Source organism: Myotis davidii, unplaced genomic scaffold (genome assembly GCF_000327345.1).
Source record: "Myotis davidii unplaced genomic scaffold, ASM32734v1 scaffold32, whole genome shotgun sequence".
Classification (NCBI taxonomy): Eukaryota; Metazoa; Chordata; class Mammalia; order Chiroptera; family Vespertilionidae; genus Myotis; species Myotis davidii.
Window position 1 is genome coordinate 10,639,760 of NW_006286587.1, and position 12,991 is coordinate 10,652,750.

Consider the following 12,991-nt stretch of genomic DNA (forward strand, 5'->3'; position numbering starts at 1 on the left):
CTCCCCCCCCCCCGCCTCAAGAAGTATATTTTTTAACATTTAGTAGCACACTACTTCTAAAAATCTTTCTCACGCCCTGTACTCTTTACCCCCCACACACACGTAGGGTGGGGAAGGGGAGAACATAATGTTTGAGGGTTGGACACCATGGTTTTTTTATGTGGGCTAAGGTGATTTCCAATAGGAGCAAACTGAGTTACTTTTCTCTTCCTATATCAAATTTGTATATTTTTTAACATTTAGTAGCACACTACTTCTAAAAATCTTTCTCACGCCCTGTACTCTTTACCCCCCACACACACGTAGGGTGGGGAAGGGGAGAACATAATGTTTGAGGGTTGGACACCATGGTTTTTTTATGTGGGCTAAGGTGATTTCCAATAGGAGCAAACTGAGTTACTTTTCTCTTCCTATATCAAATTTTTCACTTATTTCCAAAAGGCCAACAATGAGCTAACTTTCTTCTCTCTCCCCCAGTGGATGGCTGCATTCACAGAGCAGCTGGCCCCTGTTTGCTGGCTGAATGTCGCACCCTGAACGGCTGTGATACTGGGCATGCGAAAATCACATGTGGCTATGACCTGCCTGCAAAATGTGAGTACAACTCTTTTGAACACTGTTTCAGAATCTGAGGAGCATTCTTGCCTTGTTTTATTTCTCAGGTGTGTAACTAGGGAAGGAAATGGCAGTGGCGGTATTTAATTAAATGTGCTTATATTAAGGTTTTGTACCTGGTAATAAAATGTGTTTTCCAAACATCTAAGTGTATGCCGTTTAACTATAGGTGTTTTTTGTTCAGACCTTTGACAGATGGTCTCTGAAACAGAGAAATAAAAATATGAGCAAAAAATATATTATAGTATTTAAGTGCCATTGAGTGACAGCTTCTGGAAACGGTGCCAATTTCTTATTCCTTGTTCAGGTTTCTTGATTGTGGATGTGTTCAGACCAAAGGAGATCAAAGTGATGTATTGTGTTTTCAGCTGCCATGTAAAGGCTGATTGGCAATTATAGCCAAGGCACCTGTCACACTTCCCTTTCGGGGAAAAGCCAGTGGAATGCGGTTGTCAGTGTGAGAATGTGTTTGTGCTTTGAATGTGGAATGGTCAAAATTTCCATTATATTTGAATAGAGAGAAGTATTGCATTTTATTGACCTTGTTGGTTAGTCATTTAGCCACCTGGGTAGGGTGGTGCGGAATAAGAACAGTGAGAAGGAAACTGGCTGGAGGCACACGCTCCTTTTTTAATCACATTGTCTTCAGGGCCTGGGGCTCGAGGTAGAGAGTTTCATTGCACAGGTAAGGGTGTGCATTGATCCAAAATTGAGGCACTGATTAATTTTTTATTCCATGTACCTGCTTCTTATAATATTGCCTGGATCTGGGAGTACATTTTATGTGAAAGTAAAACACGATACAGTGTGCAGATAATGTGATGTAGAATTGTGCACCTGAAACCTATATAATTTTGTTAACCAGTGTCACCCTAATAAATTCAATAAAAAAGGAAAAGTATGACATGGATTTTTAAAAAAACGTAAAGCTGGTTTTCGTTTTTGTTTTAGCACTGGAGAAAACGTGACTAAAAGTTACAATCTGTAGGAGACTCTTTGGTCTTGTACAGGCAGGTTGTGTAAGAATGGATTTCCCGTGGATCTGTGCGAGGAGAGAGAGAGCGTTACAATGCAAAGATTACTTGAAATTAGGTTTAAATCTGAGGAATTTTAGTAAATAGTAATATGCTAAAATGGTATTTTTCTTTATAACTGTTATAATACTACATTCTATGTTCCTCACAGTGGGTTGCTAGTGAAAGTATATCAACTATATACTGTTTAGTTTTCCCTTTCATGACATCTCATTTTTCTTTCTTTGTTACTGTCTTAACCTTGTGCCAAATGCCCCCTCACTCCTAGTTGGACGATATGTTTATGTCAAATAAGATCCTTTGTGTACATTGTGTTCAGAGAAGTTGTCCCTACGACTCAGAGAGCCTGAGTATTAAAGGTGATTTCATTTCTAGGTTTATGTGATCCAGTGTTTATAAATATTGGCCATTCTTTCTTTTTAACAACATGATACCTTTGTGATATAGTTAACCAATACCATCCTGAGAGCAAGCAGATGATCAATTAGTTTTAGACTTGTATCTGTCCTTAAACCAGAGAATAAGGCCTGGTTCCCTAATGATTCACTACTTTTTTTATGTATTAACCCTACCAGGCCGCTGTACCGTTTTTTTGGTAATTTCCACACAAAGGTGGAATATTGGCGCTAGGTAAAAGGTAGATGAAAGGTAGACCTATTTTCTACAATGTCTCCAAGTTCCATCTTATTCTAACCACTTGTTTGCATGTAACTAACATTTTTCTATATCATGTTGGGTTTTTTTCTCTTTAATGCTCAGGAGCCCAGGTATAGGGGACAATTAGGTTCAGGGCCTCAGGTCTGGTAGGATTAAAGCACATATCAAAAATTCCTCAGCTCTGAGATTTCTGAAGACAAGTAACCTTAGAATTGCTAAATATGATCAAATGAAATGGTGGCTCTAGTGTATGGATTGACACTATGACAATCTTGTTGAATGTGCTTGCTCTTGTCTAACATCTCTCTAAATAACCAGTTCAGCTTAGTTCAGGGTTGTTGAAGAATTGTACAATGCCAGGCCCTGAGGTACAAAGGTCAATACTACCAATACACGAGCTGGAGGAATTCTCTGATCGAGTCATACCTTTGAACTAAGGTGCGGCTTTCCTGCACATCCCAGGGCAGGTGAGACAAGAAATCTAGACATGAAAAGTCGTCAGGACTCGATACAGAATCCCAGTGAGCTGAGATGTGAGCCTGGCACGCCTTTAAGTCGCTGCACACAGCCTACAGGGCATGTCTTGTAAAAAATGCAAAGGAAATGTAATAGAAATTGCCAGATTGGAATTGCAGTGCCGCCTCCTAAAGTCACACATCCAGATTCTGTGAATACCCTGATACTTTTCTGTATTTAGTAAGATTTAACAATTTATTACAACATAAAGAAAAGCAAGGGAGGCAATGCAAGAATGAGTAAGAATAGCTTACATTTATATGCCACTTTATAGCATGGCACAGTACTTTCACAAGCCCTCATATTTTAAATTATATTTTTCTAAACATCCTGTGTGTTCCTTTTTCCCTTTCTGCTCCCTGAGAGACATTTTCCTTTCTCATCAATTTGGTTCATCCATTTCAGAGTCATTAACAATCCACAGATGTGCTTTTGTAGAGAGAGAATGAAAAGGGAGCTCATTACATACTGTTTGGGTCATTTTCCCTCCATATTTAATAACTCCATGACAGTTTGACAGCTGAGACTAGCTTCTGTCTGTCCTCTGTGACAGTGGGTTTATCATTACAGGGCCACTAAAGCCAGTCATCCAGCCACCAGTGATAATATCTTCATGCATCAGCAACTTGTTTGTAAAGTGCTATCATATGGGTTACAGACAAACTGGGTAATTTTGGACCGGTCTTTGCTTCTATTTTTTTTCTGCTTGCTAAATTAATCTATTTATAAATGCTTATATTTGAATTAAATATACTTATAGTCTACTAGAGGCCCAGTGCATGAAATTCATGCACATGTAGGGTCCCTAGCGGCCACCTGCTGCCACTGTGGGAAGGGCCTCCCGACCCCCCGCCTCCTGCCACCTGCAGCCACTGCTGCAGCTGGCCCTGCACGCCAGCCGCCCCCCCTCCCCCCGCCGTCAAACTCCTGGTCAAACTCCAGGTTGATGGGACAATTTGCATATTAGGCTTTTATTATGTAGGATATCCTGATTGGTGGAATGAAAAACCTCAGATATTTAGTTTATGGTTTGGATGTTTTGAATAATTTGTTTTGATGTAAAATATCCAATATTTCTTTTCAAAAGTAATCTGAAGGGTGAAAGAATATAGGCCCATATTTTATTGAAGGCTTTTGCTAAGGAAATGAGTAGGGACTGAACTAAGGACTGCTCATGAAATTGGAACTTTGGGGACTTTTTCTTCTACAATATTAGAAATTTGGGCGGTTCATGATACAGTTTAGATTTCTATAGTTTTAGAGCTTTATCAGCAGGTTGGGATATTTCTATTTATGCTATTATCATTCTGACTAGAGGGCCAGGGTCACCTGGGAGAGGTTTGCTCATCCCTGTCACAGTTCGAGTGTCAATATCTGGCATAGTGTCTCTGAATTAATGTGAATGAATCAGTGATCAAACGCATGAATTGTTTCAGACATTTTCACCTGGAGAATAGCTTTCTGTTGCTTTCACTTCTAATTCTTTCCCTCCTGCAATCCATTTTGCCCAGTGCATATAGATTAATATGTCTGAATCCCGAGTCCTTGTAATTGTCGAGGATATTCTAGATGATGTGATCCTCCGTACTTCTCTGACATCGTCTCCTACCCTCTCCCTCGCTCATCAAGGCTGTTTTGCTAATATTTATTGCCTTTGTATTAGCATTCCCTCTGCCTGGAATTCTATTCTTCTACTTACCTATGTGGCTTGCTCCTTCACCTACTTTAAACCCTTGCTCAAACCCTGAGCAACATATTTATAACTGCTTCTCAGCTGTATTTGTAATTGCTTATGTAGTATTAACTTTTAAATACACTATATCATTTACTTGTTTATTTTTTTTACTGTCCCCCACCCCCACCCCCACAAGAATAAAGGCAGATATTTTTTTCTGCATCTTCTTCATTTATTGCTGTATCCATGCAGCTTAGAAAAGTAGGGGTTCAAATATATTTGTTGACTGAATTAATGAAATCTAACTCTACTCCTCTCAAATCCTTCACTAGGCTTTTACTTTAAACATAGACTTGTTAGCCTTATCTTTGGCCTTCCATGATTTAATGCCATATCTTGAACTATTTACAACCTTTCATGTGATCTGAATTGCTCATAATGGTATGTCTGTGCGGGGGTTTGTGTTCAGGGCTATCTCAAAAGCTCTTCCTCTGTTTCATTATAGCTATCTTCCACACTCAGCTCAAATATCACTCCTACAATAAAACAAGTCTTCCCTTATCAACTCAGCTAAAAGTACTTTCTTTTTCCTTCAAAATGCAGATGCTGTAGTTAACAGGCTGAGGGCACTTTTATTGTGTGACTGTTTATTGTTATCTGTGTGAACTTTCCACCTGTCTAGTAGCCCTTTGTATATGTTAATGGGTGCTAGAGCCTTATCTATCAAATGAATTAATTGTTGAAGGTGGAAAGCTGGTTAATGATTGATTAATTGCTGGTGGGGGGGATGCAAAAGAAAATGTATACTAATATTCCTGAGAAATGATGAAATCAGTATCAAGTATCCCTTGTGTTTTTAATCATATTTTAACATACTTCTAATTTCAAACACTTTTGTCTAAGAAACTTACTCTTAATCGAGTTTCTCCTAGAGGTGAACAAATAAAAATAAAGAAATCATCAACTTTATTCAGTTATTTTCATCATAGTTCACCTCTGTTTTATTTCTTAAGAATGCTTCGTTTTTAGGCTTTAGGGCTGAATAATCATCAAAGATAAATGGAAAAAATATTAAACTTGTATGCATAAAATAGTGGAATCGGTTTCTTTTATTCCTTCTATTTAATCTTTGGAAGTCGTGAAAGGGTAATATTAGCATCAGACTTACAGTTTTTCATCAGTCATTTGAAAGGCAACTCTAGGGTGGGAGCCCACAGCATTATATGTTTGAATATCATAGAGCAGTATAAAATCTGAGTCCTTATGATGTTCCCAGGTGCAATAATAATCAGATAATGGTAGCTCAAAAGGCACTGTTGATAATAATTAGTGCTTCTCTTCTGCCCTTCATCAAGAAATCATAGTACTTTGAAACATTAGCTGACCAACCCTTTTGAAATTTCTGTGGTGAAGTAACATGACAAGTGATAATATTTTATCACAATACAAAAAGGAATTCAGGTACAGAGAGGCTAAATTTGTTTTTCCCAATATAAATGAAAAAACCCCCACAGAAAACAGACTCATAAATACAGAGAACAGACTGATGTTTGCCAGAGTAGAGGGGTTTGGGGAACTGGGTGAAAAAGGTGAAGGAATTGAGAAGTACAGATTAGTAGTTACAAAGTAGTCATAGGGATATGGAATACAGCCTAGGGAATAGACTCAGTAATATTCTAATAACAATGTATGGTGCCAGTTGTGTGCTGGAGGTGTGTGTGTGGTGGTGGGGTGGGTGTATGTTGTCTGCCCAATATGCCGTACACCTGAAACTAATATAAAATAATGTTGAATGTAAACTGTAATTGGAAATATTTTTAAAAGTTTAATTTATTGTTCCCAATAACAAAGTGAGTCCATATTAGAGTCATGGCAAAGTATCCCTGAACCAGGGAAGGAGTCTATGGCAAGTGTTGCTCAAGCCTGCTGCCTGTTTTTGTAAATAAAATTTTATTAGCACACAGCCATGCCCATCTGCGTGCATATTGTGTATAACTGGTGTCATGTGACAGAACTGAGTACTTGCAACAGAGACTGGGTTACCACAAAGCTTGAAACATTTCCTCTCAGTCCCTTTACAAAAATAATTTGCCTGCTCCTGGTCTAGGGCCATCTCCACCTTTATATGGAGGAAGCTGAGATCCAGAGACCTTAAATGTCTATTGGACTTTATTGAATGTATGTGACTTACTTAGATTACTATTGACAGAATGGAGACTAAAATGCATGCCTTCTATTCCTTGGGACAGTCCTTACTTCTGTTGCCTCAACAGAACATCGCCTTGGGAGGATCATCTGAAGTGTTCAAAATGTTTCAAATTATAAGGACACCTTAATAAAAAGTCTAGAAAAAAATGACTCTTTTTCTCAATAGGGCCAGAACTAGAAAGCGAATAAGTTCAGACTCTGAAGGGAGAGTTAATTCAAACCATCAGATGATTAGCGAATAAATCTTTATGTTTTGCTTCCTCCAGTGGTGGTAGCTAAGATGTTGAAAGGGAGCCTGTAGTCCTGAGGAAATTCAGTTTCTAGAGTAGGTAACTTAGATGATGCTTCTGCAAGTCCTCCAGAATCATGCCTCATTTCAGCCACGTGGGCCGCAGCAGCAGGGGTTTGATTGTGAAGGCAGCGGAGTGGGCATAATGCTAAGAGGCTGCCTTCACCAGTGTTTGATGGAGACCTGAGGACCCTCACAAAAAGCTCTTTTTCCATAATTAAATTACTTATATTCCACAAAGAGAGAAATGGCTTTTGAAGAACAAGAAAAAATCATCTTCCTTTCTTGAGAGGGAGATTGTATTGTTCCTCCTAAAATCAAACCTGATTGGCTCATTTCCTTTTAGTGCTTTAGGAATTTCATGTCGATTGGGATCTATTTCTTTGTCATGACCACCCCTTTCATTTATGTAAGCAGTTTCATACATTTGTGACCCTTATGATGGATGTGGCAGTAGGAAGGGCAGGAAGATTGTGAAACCCCAGAGCATTGGTGCTCAAATGTGCTCAGTAGCAGTGGCAGCAGGCATCTGAGCATTTGTTAGAGATGCAAATTCTCAGGCCCCGCCCCAGACCTACTGAATCAGAAAGTCTGTGACTTTGATGTGTGCTCAAGTGTGAGGACCATTGACCTACAGTGGAATAATCCTGGGCAGAGCCCTAGCCATTGGGCCTCTTGCCCTACAACCCTTTTGCCACACAATACAGGCAATCTTTTGGGTCACAAGGTAAGGCTTTGTTTGAAGAGAACTCCTACATTCTCTTCCTCTGTCATTTTTTTTTTCACATTTAGCAATGCTGTCTTGCATTTGTATTTGTTTATTGCTTATCTTCTTAAACAGAATAACATCTGAGAGAGCAGACATCATATCAGTCTCATTCATCTGGTGTCCTTAGCATCTGACATAGTAACCTGAACAGTTACTTGATACACATTAACTGGAAGAATTAATGAAAGCATTGTCTTTGTCATAGTCATAGCTGCCACTGCAGGAAGACAGCCAAGAAGATACGCAAGATAGGACTAGGTGATCATGGAAATCTGCAGAGCTAGGCCTGCTGCCACTGGAAGTCTTTCTGTGATCCCATTAGCAAACCTGCCGCTTCTTCGAGGACTCTAGCAGAGTACTGGAGCACAGGGGCAAAATTTGCTTATTTTTGTCCACAGGGCACACACATAACCCACACTTAGATGATTTCCTTTCATTTTCTCTCTTCTTTATTTGGCCTATTGTGGTAGCATAAATTCCATCCCCGGGTGGCTTTGCAATGAAATAACTAAACAGTTCTAATGGTAAATAATGTCTTTAAAAAAACTTACTTTTTGGAAGGAACTGGCATTCACATTGTGGTATTTTGGCTGAGTGTAAAATGCCTCTGGCTTGCATTGTTGGACATCTTCACAGGCCTTCACAGGACATTGCCTATACCTTCTTTTTCCTATGTGATCAATAGGAAGTAACAGAGTAAATCAATTCTGGGTAATAATGTAAATGGGCTCTCGAAGGCAATCCCTGCTGCGAAATAAGCAGTTAGCTGCGACACTGGCATTAACCACCATGGGGGTAATCATCCTTTGGATGTGTTTAATCAGAGTTATCAGCGAAGATTAAAAAGAGAGTTACTGTTGTGCAGGGATAATCATTGTAAGTATTTAAAAGATGAATATTTGAAGGTGCTCTCATCAATTAAAGCCATCGGAATTGCTTTGAGTAATTTAGGATGTGCTAAGGTCAGGCACAAGCAAACAGCAAAAGTTAATCTCAGACCCAGAGTAGTTAAGGGCAGGAATTGCAGAATAGCTTTATTGAAATAAGTAGTGAATGCTGTTAAGTGAAGATTTCGCCCAGTACTAAAATGTTCTTTGAACTATTACTAGCACATGTGACTTGATTCAAAAGTGGGCAACACAGAACAATTTGTAAATGTATTAATTCTCCTTGCAGTTAATCACTAATCCCAAAAATGAAATATTAGACCACTCTGTGGCTTGATGAGAGGTGTTTCCAGTTGAAAATATTGATGGAACCAAGCTCTGTACTATAGAATAAAAGGTTGACTCTGGGACAAGGATACTATATATCAGGTAGAAGTTCTGAGAAGTTCTGAATCCAGGACATTCTAATTAGTAAAGTCCCTTAACCTTTGAGCCCAGGTTTGTTCACCCATGGTTATCTGGGGTTTGTAATATCTCCCTCAGATGAGACTGTTAGGGATATACACAGAGGCGCTTTTTAGTAGTGTAAGGCATCATAAAGATATTGGCTTTATTATTACTTAAAAGTACTTAGCATACCTAATTTACTTATTCAACCAATGTTTATTGAGTGCTTGCTCTAAATTAGTGTGCTCTTTTAGAATGCAGAAAACTATAGTGATGGAGATGACTAAGATCCCAGTCCAATCTCAGGTTCTAATAGATAATAAACATATTCACATAAAGGCAGAAAACCTCAGATAATGTCAGGGCTCTAAGGAAAATAAGGTGTGACAATACAATACATAGTGGAGGGAGGGGTCTACTTTTTCTATGGTGATCTGGCAAGGCCTCCCAAAGAGATGGTGTTTGAACTGAGAGCCATCTACTAACTGGGGAAAACTCATTGCTGGCAGGGAGAAAGCGCTGTTACCACGGGGTTAAAAACAAAATCATCATTTCTGTTCTGTAAAATGAGATGGTCCATGCATTTTTCAATTGTTCTTCCTTGCTGCAGATATTGAACTTCAGGTCTGGCATATGTATGATTTTCATTTTAGTCTGACTTTTGGAGGTACTAGAGGGAGTGCTGCTGCCACGGGAGTTGACAGGAATTTAACGATCTCCTCATCTGACCTCCTGTTTTACAGCTAGGGACACTGAGGCCCAGACAAATTCTTGCTTTTTCCCAGACCATATGGTAAAGGATAGAGCCTGGGCATCTGGACTCAGAGCATGGTGCTCCTTCTGCCTTTCCTGGAGTCTCTTCAATCGTGTGAACTCTCTTATGGGACTATGGTGGGAATGTAATCAACTCTTAAGTGAGGTGATGCACATGAAATTTCTTATTTCACATGGAAGTTTACTGTTAATACTAATTTAGATGAGTTTAATTATGATACCCAGAGCACTACTAAGTAAAGTTTATGACAACAATCCATTTGAACATGTAGAGCAGTGATTGGTATCTGAGAAAATGTGGAAGTCACAATAGCAATGAAGAAAAGTCCTATGTCAACCTCAGGACATGAACATTTGTCCCTGCTTCCTTCCAACAGAAAAGGGAAACTCTTTAGAAGTAATTTTGAGAACTTCAGATAATTGGTTTGAAAGATTTACTACAAATCCTGTGATATTTCTTCCCCTTGTATATGGCCTGGACTTAACGACTCCCTTTGGTGAATAGAATATGTCAGAGTAATGGAATCACCGAGATTAGGTTACAGAAAGACTGTGCCTTCCATTTTTGCTGCCATCTCTTACTTTGTTTCTCACAAATCACTCATTACTTTCCTAGGGCACTGTAAAAAATTACCACAAAAGTGAAAGTTTAAAATAGCGTTTATCCTTTCACAATCTGGAAGCCAGAGGTCTGAAGTAAAGATATCAACAGGGCTCCATTCCTTCTGAAGTTTCGAGGGGAAAGCCCATCCTTGCCTCTTCCAGCTTTGGTGGCTCCGTGGCTATGGCGATAGAATCCCAATGTTTGCCTCTGTCTTCACATGACCATCTTCCCTGGGTCTCTCTGTACCTTGTCCCTTTCTCCTCCCTTAAAAGGATACTTGTCATTGGATTTAGGCCTATCCTAATCTAGGATGATCTCAAGGTCTTGAGATCAGTTACTTAACTATATCTGCAAAGACCCTTTTTCAAAATAAATTCGCATTCACAAGTTCTTGGGTGCAGGATATGGACCTATCTTTTTGAGGGTCACTACTGCACACACTACACATTCTCCTTAAGTGAAGTCAGCTTCCATGTCATGTGGAAGCCCTGAAAAGAGGAAAACCAGCGACCATGTGGTGAGGGAACTCGGCCTCTGAAGAGGCCCATACTGCGGGGAACTTGGGTCTGCCTGAAACAAGGTGAGTGAGCTTGGAGATAGATATTCTGAGATGTGCCAATAGTCATAAGAGTGAGCTTGGGGGCACATCCTGCAGTCCCAGTCAAGCTCTCAGCTGTCTGCAGCCCTGGTTGGCAGCTTTTCTGCAACATCATGAAAGGCCCTAAACCTGAACCACCCGGTGAATCCACTCTTGAGTATTGACTTGCAGAAGCTGGGAGATAATGAATGTTTGCTCATTTAAGTCAGGGATGTTCACTATGTAGCAATAGCAATAATGTAGAAAATATGGCCATGAACTTTATTAAGCAGTGCAAGGAGCCCACTGTCAGAATGGTTGGTGCCCATCACATTTTCTCAGCACATGGCCTGCCAGGTGGAAGGGCAGGCCGAAACACAAGGTGAAAATGAAATAGGACTTGGGGTAATGTCATACTTTGTCAGTTATCTTAAAATCAAGAAATGCAACCATACTACTTCATCATACCTTTGCCATAGATAGCACACTAGATTGGAAAGAATGTTAGGAATGTAAATTTCTATTATCTTTTCTTAAAATAAGAAAAGATTACTCGATTAGGTTCAAGCAGAACCTGAAGTCCAGCTTAGTCAAGAAACGTTGGAAGGAAAACAACACAAACCAAAACATATAACTGAATATTAATGTTTACCTGGTATTCCTTTAAGTGTTCTCAGTGTTTTTGCACCTGCCACTCACATGCTCTTTATGCTTAGGAAGTGCCGTTTTCATTTGGGGGGGGGGGATTTATTCAGCTTCTATGTGGTGTTGATGCTTTGAGCTAAAGGAAGGCCAGGTAACTTCCTATTCACAGTTGCAGCAGTGCCCTTCTAAATGTTTGCTGTGCGGGGTCATGTGCTTCCCAGTTGCTCCCTCATTTTTCAGAACCACAGAGAGTTTGCTCCATTTCTAATCACATGCTATTTGTGAAATCCCTATAATTTCCTAAAGCTTGCCTGCAGAAGCTTTCCTCTTCCTACCGGTGACATTTGGCAGAAAGATTTATTCCCCCTCTGTGTGTATTCTGCTTGGTGAAGATCATCAAAAACAACCTTAACCGTATATTTGCAAATTCTCGTTCAAATTATGTCTGTATTGAATTTAGAGTTCAGCCTTCCATTTGAAGGTGTGTGAAGGGCAAAGGGCTGCTTTAGAAATCCCTTCCATGTACATGCACTCAGCTTTTTGCTTTCTACATCATGGCATACAATGCCAAATCGCTGCCTCCCTTTACATGGCCAGGTGATTTTGTTCTTGTTCTGTTACTCTCATAGTTAGGTATGGCATGGACACACATACACGGATTTTTCATGTACTCCATTAGAAGCACATTCTCATTATTCTGAGCACAGATTTCCTTCTGCATTGTAATAGGTTTATGAGTATGGAATTCAGGCTTTTTTGTGTGTGTGGAGCGTTTTGCCATAGAGCAATCTGGGAGAGTTTGGGTTTGGTGGACTGGGATGGAACGCCTAGTTTTCTCCCTGGAAACCTACTGAGAGGCAACTGGAGGGGAGGCAGAGGAGAGCTAACTGCTGTGCTGGGCATGTTGGCAGTACTGGGCCTTCCTCTTCCACGAGTCCAGGACATGTCCTACCTGTTACTTTAAAATTAATAAAAATTATCTTGGGGAGAAACTAAGATGGCGGCAGAGATAAACACCAGGAAATTAATGCCGCGCACAACAATTGATTAATACCTCAGAGAAACAATACGGACTTCATCCAGAACAACAGGAAGCCTGGCTGACTGTAAATTCTACAACTAGAAGGAAGTAAAGGCACACTGAGACCCAGAGAAGCTGCAGAAGAGAAGCGCAGAGGTACGGGGCTCGCGCGCGCGGAAAGGGGCTGGCACCCGAGGACGCGGCGGCCTTTTTGAATCCGGAGGGAGTCACAAGCTCCCGACGGCTCTGAACTCCGGTTCCGGGAAGCCTCTG

The 12,991-nt window shown here is 40.1% G+C and overlaps 1 protein-coding gene across 1 annotated transcript in view; it reads left to right on the forward strand.

Annotated features, from left to right (window-relative positions):
* The first annotated feature begins 482 nt into the window (after window positions 1–482).
* Window positions 483–12,991, forward strand: part of MACROD2 (MACRO domain containing 2) — a 1,283,682-nt gene continuing 1,271,173 nt past the window's right edge. Inside the window, exon 1 of the mRNA XM_015560286.1 lies at window positions 483–594. The gene's annotated coding sequence lies outside the window, so the exon portion shown is untranslated. The remainder of the gene's footprint in view (window positions 595–12,991) is intronic.